We start from the raw sequence: 11356 nt of genomic DNA on the forward strand, positions 1-11356 counted from the left end.
GGCTCTTGCAAGATCTTGTTTGAGCCTGGAAGCCCCCACAGCTGTGGCAGGGGGCATACCTGTGTGGGTGCCCACAGAGGCATCCCTTGAATTCTGCCACCTGAGGTGGTTGACTCAGTCTGCCTCATGGGCCAGCAGGGAGAAGCTAAGTTGCTGAAGGGGTGCATAGCTGTGTGTGGCAGTGCCACAATCAACTGTGTTTGGGGCAGAGGAGGTTGGACAGACCAGGAAAGTAAAAGCATCATAAACCACTTTGTGCTATCTGTCTTCAGCATCAGAGCGCCTTGTAGAAAATGTTGGGAAACTTCCAAGTTTGAGGGTGCTGTTTTTAAACACCCATGTCAGTTGATTTAGATATCAAAGAAATAAACAACTATCTGACTTTTAGAATACATCTGAAGGCAGCCTTGTTTAGGGAAGTTTTTAATGTCTGATGCTTTACCGTACTATTAATATTCTGTTGGGAGCCACCCAGAGTGGCTGGGGAAACCCAGCCAGATGGGCAGGGTATAAAAAATAAATTATTATTAAATTATTATTATTATAGCTTCATAATAATCACTCACCGTTGTTTACAAAGGATGCAAAACCCCAGGCACTCAGTAGCCATGGGCAATTTAAAAGTTGGGGCCTGGTAACTGTGTTACTGAAGAGAGTAGGAATCAGGGTTCTTCTTCCATGTAAGCTACTGTTTGTAGGACCTGACCATGCTGCTTTCTTTTAATATACCGTACAAACATTTCTCTTGCCATCTATCTTCTCCCCTACCTCCACATTTCTACTACTCATTTTTCCACCATGTTTTTTTTTTGTACATATCTTCCTTAGATCCAAAACACTTCTCTCCATATATTTTTTTCTCCTTTCCACAATATTTTATTTCTCATTCCTCTCCCCATCTCCTGCAGTTTTAACATGTATTTGAGATGATTAGCAAAATCAAGTGACCCTCACACTCAATTTTTTTGTAGGGTTCAAGTAGGTTCCAATAATTGTTCTGGCACATCATTGCTCCTTTCCCCCACCCTTCTTTTTTGCTGGATTGTGCATGCTAGTTAACCTGCATCTGTGTAGTTTACAGGAAGCTCCATCTTGACAGGCCAGCTAGTTTGTATGTACACCTTTGCAGGATCTCAGCTGCATCTCTAACTCTGCCACACCTAATTGAGAGGAGTTTTAATTATTCCACCGTCTCCAGTGCAGGGGAGTCAGGCTGGGGTGAGGAGGATGGGATTGGCAGCAAGATAGCTGGAGGGAATTGGAATACATATTACCTAAGGGAGTGGTATCCTCAGTCTTCATCTACTTTAATTCCCTCACCAGACACATCAAACAATAACGCTGTAGGGCTTGAAAAAATTGGGGCAAGGCAGCAGGGGCAGTAGGTGGCAGGCAATGACAGCCTGTCTAAATATCTGAGTGGCAGACAATTGAAAGGAAACAACTTTGCTGCATGGCCAGTGCAGGCGAAACTATGTGTGGTAATTAATTGTTGGGGCTGTTTTTGTTTTTAAACAAAGAAAAGTTTGATAATTGGACTAAGCTGCTCGGCCATAGGTGAACTCGGAAGGGAGAATTTATTTGGTATGACATTTCCCAAAGTTCAGTGAAATCCGATTGCTCCCCTGTAATTATAGTGATTAGTTTTAAAACTTGTACCTCACTGCCTGCTTTTTTGCATTGAATGTAGGAAGTGGGGGGAACACTACAAAAGTGGTGGGGCCAACACTAAAGGAGTAATTTGCATTTGTGCTTAAAATGTGACTTGGAGTCTGGAATCGATAAGCTTCTGAATGCCAGTTCCTGGCAACTGCTAGTGGGGAGAGTTCAGTTGCACTCCGGTCCTGCTTGCAGCCTTCCAAGAGGCATCCCATGAGAGCAGGATCTTGCACTAGATGGGTCTTGGCTTGATCCATCAGGGCTCTTCTTATGTTCATATCCACATAAAGGAAAAATGTCCATTAACATTTTCTGTATATTCTGGATTTTTTTTAAGCCTTTGTGCCCAACAAGCCCTCGCACAGCTGCAAAAAAACAAGAGTCCAATCAAATGATTAGCTTCCAAATATAGAAGACTTTATCTCATCAGAATATACCATTGCAAACAGACTTAAATTGCTTGTCCCTCAACGTCCTTTTTTAAAATTACAATAGGCTATTCTTATGCTAACCAAAAGGGCAAACATACAGCTAATTTTCATAACAAGCTCTTACAAGTGATTAGCAATCTGTAAAGAGATCTGTGCTGACTGGAAAAATACTAGATTCACTGGACTTGCTCGTCTAAGAGCTTAGTGGTAGACCATCTGCTTTCTGCTTTGCAACCAGAAAGTTCCCAGTTCAATCCCTGCCTGACATCCACAGGTTGGGCTGGAAAACACTCCCTGTCTGAAATCTGGGGAGTTGATGCTTGTCAATGTGGACAATACTGAACTAGATGGACCAATGGTCTGACTCCCTCCCTGTGTTTCTAAGTGCTTGTCTGCATTGCTTTCCTTGCCTGTCTAATAATGGCACTATCCATTCTGCTTGATATAAAATTAGTTCACCAGTAAGCACCTGGGTTTTGCAGAGTAGTTTTACTGATATTTCCTTATAAACATGGAGTCCTGCTTGTCAATAGGCAGAAAATGAGCTAGGATTTAGTTGTTCCCTTCGGTCACAAGAGTAGAAAGTTAGTACATAGCAGCCCAGGCCTAGATATCTTGCTGTCTTCCTAAGGACTCAGCTACACAGGTCAATTTATAGTGTTAAAATGCATTATAAAAATGTGACACCAGATGGTACTGTAGAGCAGAATCCAAAGTCAATGGCAGATTGCCTTGGGAGCTTTTCCCCCCATAGCATTTTTTAATAGTGTTTTTTATATCTGTGTAGATACAGCCAGTGCAACTTAAGCGGTGATATAACAACAGGACTTGATAGGAGAGCAAAATGATCTCGACATTTTGAGTTTTGCATGCCGTCTAGCAGTCTGAAGACCCAGGGGTCCTGATATACTGACATGTAACCTGGACGTATATTTTGCCTCTCTTGAGTTGCTTTTAAAAGGGCCTTAAAGACTTATATGCCAGACTGCTCCAGATTGCTGGTTCTGGTGTGATGTTTTGAAACTGTCATTGTGCTTTGCTTTATCTCTGAAGTCCTGGACTAAAATGTTGGTGTCTTCAGCTTAATGTATTTCATTAAGTATTTCTGGACCATCTAGAGGGGCTGGGAGCTGGGGGCACTGTCATACAACAGTGGTTTTGCTCCTTCCTCCTGGGCCGTGTCCAGAAAGTGGGGGGGGGGGATGAGTGTTCAGACCCCTGGGCTCTCACTTGTGGGGTGCCTCAGGGTTCCGTCCTCTCCCCCATGCTTTTTAATATCTATATGAAGCTGCTGGGAGAGATCATCAGGGGGTTTGGACTGGGTGTTCATCAGTATGCAGATGACACCCAGCTCTACCTCTCCTTTAAATCAGAACCAGTGAAGGCCGTGAAGGTCCTGTGTGAGTGCCTGGAGGTGGTTGGAGGATGGATGGCGGCTAACAGATTGAGGTTGAATCCTGACAAGACAGAAGTACTGTTTTGGGGGGACAGGGAGCGGGTGGGTGTGGGGGATTCCCTGGTCTTGAATTGGGTAACTGTGCCCCTGAAGGACCAGGTGTGCAGCCTGGGAGTCATTTTGGACTCACAGCTGTCCATGGAGGCGCAGGTAAACTCTGTCTCCAGAGCAGCTGTCTACCAACTCCACCTGGTACGCAGGCTAAGACACCTGCCCGCGAACTGTCTCACCAGAGTGGTGCATGCTCTAGTTATCTCACGCTTAGACTACTGCAACGCGCTCTACTTGGGGCTACCTTTGAAGGTGACCCGGAAACTGCAATTAATCCAGAATGCGGCAGCTAGACTGGTGACTGGGAGTGGCCGCCGGGACCACATAACACCGGTTCTGAGAGATCTGCATTGGCTCCCAGTACGTTTCCGAGCACGATTCAAAGTGTTGGTGCTGACCTTTAAAGCCCTAAATAGCCTCGGTCCTGTATACCTGAAGGAGCGTCTCCACCCCCATCATTCTACCCGGACACTGAGATCCAGTGCCAAGGGCCTTCTGGCGGTTCCCTCATTGCGAGAAGTGAGGCTACAGGGAACCAGACAGAGGGCCTTCTTGGTAGTGGCGCCCGCCCTGTGGAACGCCCTCCCATCAGATGTCAAAGAGATAAATAATTACCTGACATTCAGAAGACATCTTAAGGCAGCCCTGTTCAGGGAAGTTTTTAATATGTAATGCTGTACTGTTTTTAACACTTGATTGGGAGCCGCCCAGAGTGGCTGGGGAAACTCAGCCAGATGTGCGGGGTATAAATAATAAATTATTATTATTATTATACTGTATTTTATATTTTTAAATATATGATGGTCTTTATGATCTTGCTTTTAAAATGTGTTTATACTAGTTTGGGTTATACTGTAAGGCACTTTGTGTTGACCATTTGCTGAATACTTATCATAAATATGTAAACAAAAATCTGTGCATATATGAAAAATTCCTTGTGGGATAAGAGAGATTGTATACAAAAGGCTCATGACCTGAACAGTTTTCTGTTTCTTTCAGTGGAGGGTGAAACTGTAAATATCTATTGTGTTGATAGCATTCTGACATTTTGCAAGATTGTATTTGTGATGTTTTAAGATATGAGGTAAATTACTTAGGTTTTTTTTTTTAATGTAAAGCAGTATAGAAATTTTCTAAACTGGCACCGTGGATGGGTCTTACAACCCCTACACAGGCAACTGCAAAGGCAAACAAATAATGTCATAGGAGCCAACTCCTAGGGGCTTCACCCCCCCCAATAAAATATTCCCAAGTTGATGGGCATTGCCATTCAAATGGTGTATGTGAACTGTGTCATGTGATTGATTCTGCTGGGTGGGGCTTACCTGGGCCCCTCCAATATTTTATTCAAGTTGGCACTCCTGAATGATGTTATTACCTAATGGTACCTCGGAAGAATTTCACCCCCTCCCCCATTTTCTTTTGTTAAATTCTTCAAGTTGCATTAGAGTGATATTTTAAAATAATAGAAAAAGAGGGATTTTGTTAAAGATATCTGCAAATAAAGAAATAGAAATGGTCTAAATAAAATATATAAGCAGAAATCAGTGGAGCACCCCTATGGTGTGAGCTTTCTGTGTGCATAACAGTAAATGTAGGCCTCTGACAGGGCAAGTAGATGTGAGGGTTTTATTTTAAATCGCTTGCTGGGTTTGACCCATTGAGACATACTTTGATCACCATTACGAGCAGTCTGGAACTGCGAGGGCTAGAAAGTAATTAAAAAAAACAAAATCTGAACAAGTGCTCAAGTCTTCACCGACCGCAAGTGAGGCAAAGTCCCCTCTCCTCAGCAGCCACTCCATGCAGCCATGAACTTCAAATGGGAGTCACGCCTGCTGCACTGAGATCAGCATTTGGCATTTAATCCGAAAGAAATCCTGAGGCGAGCCTTCCTTGACTCCTCCATTAACTCAGAAATGAGTTTTGCCCCTTGTCGCTTTTATTTGTCTCCAACACTAACAACATTTTCATGGTTGTTATAAACAGATAAGCAAACCTAAAATCAACTCCAAATGCCCCACAATGTCAGGGTGTTTTTGTTTTGCTAGGCTCTTGTTTCCCAGGCGCCAGGCCTGTAGTGCGTTTTTCTTCCTAGTGATTTATGACGCTGCTTTTCCTGTTTAGTTAATGATGATTCTTGACAATTTAACTCAACAGGCAAATTTGTGGTACATCTGAAAAATAAAACAGTCGTTTGAGGGATTCATACTGAGAGGTGATTTACAAGCACCAAGACTAGCCTCAGTCACTTGGGATTTTGCCACAGGTGCCATTTAAGGTGATATTTTCTCCACAAGTAGAGTTACGGCATCATGCTTTTCTAGCACTCTGGGACACATTCTGATGCCAAGGTGAACTCAAGGAGAGACTAGCTTTTCTAGCCCACCACAAATGCAACAACATTAACCTTATTTAAATTTCTACAGTGGTATCTCGGGTTAAGAACTGAATTCGTTCTGGAGGTCCGTTCTTAACCTGAAACTGTTCTTAACCTGAGGTACCACTTTAGCTAATGGGGCCTCCTGCGGCCGCTGCCGCCGCCGCGCAATTTCTGTTCTCACTCTGAAGCAAAGTTCTTAACCTGAGGTACTATTTCTGGGTTAGCGGAGTTTGTAACCTGAAGTGTCTGTAACCTGAAGCGTCTGTAACCCGAGGTACCACTGTAATCCCAATCCAGATGTGCACGTGTCATATATCTCATATATGTAAAGCACATGACTTGCCACAAATAATCCTGGGAACTATAGTTTGTTGAGGGTGTTAGGAATTGTAGCTCTGTGGGAACTACATTTCCCCAGATTCTGTGTTGGAAGGCAGCCACGTGCTTTAAAGTTATGGTATATACACCGCCTCAGAAATAAATGCCTCCAGCGATTACATCAAACTAATCAATATCAGGGTTAGAACAAAGCTGTCTTAGTTATATAGACAGAGTAGAAAACTATTGACTGCACACACAGCATTCATTTAAATGACATGGCTTCTCCCAAAGAATTATGGGAACTGTAGTTTACCAACAGAGCTACAGTTGCCAGCACCCTCAACAAATTTCTGCTCCCAGAATTCTTTGGGGCAAGTTGTGTTTAAATGTACAATGTGTACATGAAGCCATTCTGAGTGTGTTTTGGGGTGAGGAGCTGGCTGGCGAGAACAGGGGCTGCCAGCATGGCCCCTGCAAACCTCCCCTGACACACATAGGGTCCTCCCTGAAATTAGGCTTGAAAAAAGCATTCTGTTGTAGCCACTATAATAAATTGTGTGGGCTTGGTTGCTGTGTGTGTTGCCCAGGCTGCAAATGTGTCCATGGGCCCCAAAAGGTTGGTGATCTCAGGGCCTAGACACTTCTGTTGAAGGCATATAAACAGTTGAAGCATACGCAGAAGATTACATCTGTTCAGCTCTGACGTGAGTATCCGTAACATGTCAAAAATGTGACAGCAGAGGAGTGAGTGCATTGAAGTCATCCTTTCCACAGCACTGGGGCGGAAATCATGTTGTTCCTGTGCCTTGAGGCTTAACCGCTCATTTTTTATGCAGGCTATCCTGTCCACTTTGACTCATCTCCTCACATGTGAACCTAGTGAGGCAAGACTGTCCAAAGTGCCTTTATCTATGTCTCACTGCAATTCCTGCGGTGAACCTCTTGGTATCAGCCTCTTTATGGAAATAGGGAGGACAATGAAGGCCCTGAAAGCCTAGCCAAAAGAAAGGGTGACTATATTTTAGAAAAAGCACCTTTTTATATTCTAGTGTTCAAAAACAGTTGAGTTTTCAGTATGCACACTGTTTAAAATCTGGAAATGTTTGCAAAACTAAAGTAGAATTTTAAAAACTACAGCTGGTTTACAGGCTGGATGGTAAACGGAGCAAGAGTAATGTTGGTGGGGAAAGTTGTCTGCTGTTGGAGTCACAGAGTCTGTCCTTAGTCACAGTCTTAAGGTGGGATGTGGGAGGAGATAGCAGGCATTCAAACAAAGATGTGCTAAGTGCTATACAGCTTTTGAGTTGTGCCTAGGACTGCTGGAAAGAAGAAACATGCCATGCCATGGCTGATCCCCCATTTTTAGAAATATAAATATAGTGTAGTAGTTCAGACATAAGGGCAAGTTGTGGTTTTTGGAGTTTTAAGATCTGTGAAATTCAGGTGCTGAAGTGAGCTCTGAGGCATTGATTTTATCTTCTTCTGCAGGTTTTATGCCATGTCAGATTAGATTTTATGGTCTTTTAAGAAAACGATCCAGAAAACTTGGGTGATGGAGTGCCACATAAACACAACAAAGGTGGTAGTAGTAGTAGTAGTAGTAGTAATAATAATAATAATAATTTTTTAATGGTTTGTGCTGATGAAAGCAGGAGGAGGGAGCACATGACCACAGGGCTCAGGCTCATGATACCAAACTATGGTTTAGAATTACATCTAGGATCTAAATTGAATTCTGATGCTAACTGCAGTAACTTTTTGGAGAAAGAGTGACTTCATAGTCTAGCACAGCAAATGCCATTTTCTTTGTTTTTTTACAACATGAAAAACTGTCAAGACCGGCCTTAAATTGCTGGTGAAGCACAGCTGAACTCCACAGTATCAGCCTTGCCACAAATGGTTTCATTTTGTGCAAAATGTACCAAAAGGGTCATTACTAGACTAGATCTGCTAAAGTGCTTCAAGCAAATTTGTGCAGAACAATTCCTGGACATTTGGCTTGTTAAATGTTTTCAAAAGTTTGTTAAAAACTGACTTTTGGAGATGATATATGTAAAAACAAAGGTGGCGGTGAGGACTAAGAGCTGAAACAGAGCTCACTCCCAGCAACTGAGAAGGTAGGCTGCTTCATATTCTCATTAGCCACCTTCATTTAGAACAGTTGTATATACTATAAAAATTACTATATACCTCAGCCCCCCAAAAGACCCTGATTCAAAAGTGTAATAAGTCATTGATGAAGCAATATATACATTGGCTTGGATCCTAAGCTTCCACAAGCAGTAGGGTTTAATCTACAGTTGTACCTCGGAAGTTGAACGGAATCTGTTCGACTTCCAAAATGTTTGGAAACCAAAGCACAGCTTCTGATTGGCTGCAGGAAGCTCCTGCAGCCAATCAGAAGCCGTGGAAGCTGTGTTGGACATTCAGGTTCCAAAGAACATTCAGAAACCGGAACACTCACTTCTGGGTTTGCTGTGTTCAGGAGCCAAAACGTTCGACTCACAAGGCGTTCGGGATCCAAGGTATGACTGTACTCATGTTTGTGACTGAGATCCAGAGGAGGACGCCACTTTTGCCAGCCCACCCCCACCAGCTCTTATGCTGCTCCAGAGGATGCCCAAATCATTTGAAGCAGATTTTATGGGAGGGTTACACATTAGGCTGTAAGGGCAAGGGACCATCCATAAGAATCACCTCCCTCCCACCCAGCCCCGATTCCACTGGTGGGAGTGTTACAGGAGCAGAACTCTGCTCAGAATATGTTGCTGCCTGCAGGAGCAAATTTAGGGTTCCAGCCATGGTTACTTGTTGTTCATACTTTGCAGGTGTTGATTTATATCTGATTGAAGATGTCTGTGCTGGACTACTAGGTCCAGGTATAGTTGTACAAAAATGATGTACAGTGGTACCTCGGGTTAAGAACTTAATTCGTTCTGGAGGTCTGTTCTTAACCTGAAACTGTTCTTAACCTGAAACACCACTTTAGCTAATGGGGCCTCCTGCTGCCGCCGCGCCGCCACTGCACGATTTCTGTTCTCATCCTGAAGCAAAGTAATCCGGGGTACTATTTCTGGGTTAGCGGAGACTGTAACCTGAAGTGTATGTAACCTGAGGCGTATGTAACCCAAGGTACCACTGTACTAATTATAAGTAAGACATGACATGGAATGCTAGTTGCACCTTTACAAAAACGTTTTCAAAGGGGTTAGGGAGGTGGTTGTTTTTGGATGGTAAAGCAAGGTAAATATACTTCTTTTATGTTTAGAGTGACCTCTGAAATGTCTTCAGTCCTCCCCCTCCTGAATTTTATTAGTTAATCGATAAGACATGATACAGAGTATGGTTGTTATCATCATAATCGCACCCTTGAGAACTTTGAGGCATGAACTATTACCTTTTGATAACACGCATGGGAATGGCTTCATTTAGATTATGAGACAATTTTATAGGAGGGGGAAAATGGGCTCTTCTGTTGAAGAAAGATGAAGCTGGCCATTTAAAATTAGCAGCCATTTCTATTGAGCTGATAGATTAACTTCCCCTTGTAGATTGCTCAAAGTCAAACAGAACCCATCCCCCTGTCTGAACAGCTACAGAGGAAAAGCCATTTATATGTGACATGACTGAAAGTCACTTTTAGCTTCATATGTATGCCTTGAGGATAATTAAATTGCAAATATGAAGAGAATGTAGCAGCAACAAGATGACTAAAATGGAAAGATGTGCACTAGAGCATTTCCTCTGCAATAAGACTGCAGTTTTACATATCACTTGTTATATGAAATATACAGCATACTCACAGCTGCTTATTGCAGTTTACTTCTTATCTTTTTTAATGTGGGAGATGTAAGAGTTTGATCTTTCAATGGAATTTTATAAAAGGTCGAAAAGAAACCCTCACTGAGTCTGGGTCTGGAACGATACTGTTGGATAATAAGTTACAACAATTACTGATGCTGGAAAGGCTCAACAAAATGTTCTACAACTGTGTGCTGGCGCTTACAGGCGGTTTCCTTTTGCAGTTTTGATGAACATTCATATAGCTCATTTCACAGCCTCAAATGTTGTTAAAAGCAACTACTGAACATCTAACGTGCTCTGCCAGTGCAAACCCTACACTAGGCTGTGAATTCTGCATCCAAGAAAATCTGCAGAAAACAAATTGTAGATATGACAGAAGGTGACCCCGCCCCCCGGTAAGCATTAAATGAGAAAAGGCTGATCGTGTTATATTCCAAATTAGAACTTGAAGCAATGTCTAGCAAACATTGGGATGTTTCATTGCCAATATTCTGAATTACAAGTTATTGTTCCTTTGTGTGAGCACTACATCTGTACAAAGTGTCATACTTCTGAAATTCTTACTTGGCAAATGTATATGCACTATCCAAACAGCTGTGCATATACAACTCATTCTGAAATGCATCCCTATCATTTCTCCACAATTTACTCAAGTCTTACTGAAGCCCTCCATGCCATGAATTTTAATATATATTACAGCACATGATTTTGCAAGTAGACACTGTGGAGGGTCATGTTAAGCAGAACAGGGGAAAATGTAGATCAAAATCATAGACCTCTTCCCAGAATTACTGGGAATAGTACTGAATAGAAGTACTGTACGTTATCTCTATAGTATTTTTAATGTACCGTATTTTTCGCCCTATAGAGCGCACCGCCCCATAGGACGCACCTAGGGTTTTTTTGGGGGGGGAATAAAGGGGGGGAAATTATTTTTCCCCCAGGCGTGGGGCTGGCGCGGGGGAAGCCCAAGCTTCCCCTGACCCCAGCCCCGAGAACAGCCTGCTATCCGCAAGCCTAGGGAGCCCGGCGGAAGTCGCGCCGGTCTCCCCAGGCTTGCGGAGAGCTGCACGAAGCCCGGGCACGCTGAAGAGCGCGCCCCAGGTTTCGGACTACAGGCAGCCCTGCGCAGCGCTCGGGAGCCTGGTGCAACTCCGCGCCAGGCTCCCTAGGGCTGAGCAGAGCTGCGCGAAGCCCGGGACTGCAGGCAGCCCTGCGCAACCCTCAGGAGACCGGCGCGAAGTCGCGCAG

General features: G+C 43.4%; 1 long non-coding RNA gene across 1 annotated transcript in view; it reads left to right on the forward strand.

The window, feature by feature from the left end:
* The window catches only part of LOC310688741, a 51371-nt gene extending 40920 nt beyond the window's left edge, over positions 1–10451 (forward strand). Inside the window, exons 2-4 of the long non-coding RNA XR_014517120.1 lie at positions 7138–7185; positions 7790–7886; positions 10327–10451. This is a non-coding gene — a long non-coding RNA (uncharacterized lncRNA). The remainder of the gene's footprint in view (positions 1–7137; positions 7186–7789; positions 7887–10326) is intronic.
* Positions 10452–11356: the final 905 nt, after the last annotated feature.

Source organism: Podarcis liolepis, assembly GCF_965112155.1.
Source record: "Podarcis liolepis genome assembly, chromosome: 11".
NCBI classification, from domain to species: domain Eukaryota; kingdom Metazoa; phylum Chordata; class Lepidosauria; order Squamata; family Lacertidae; genus Podarcis; species Podarcis liolepis.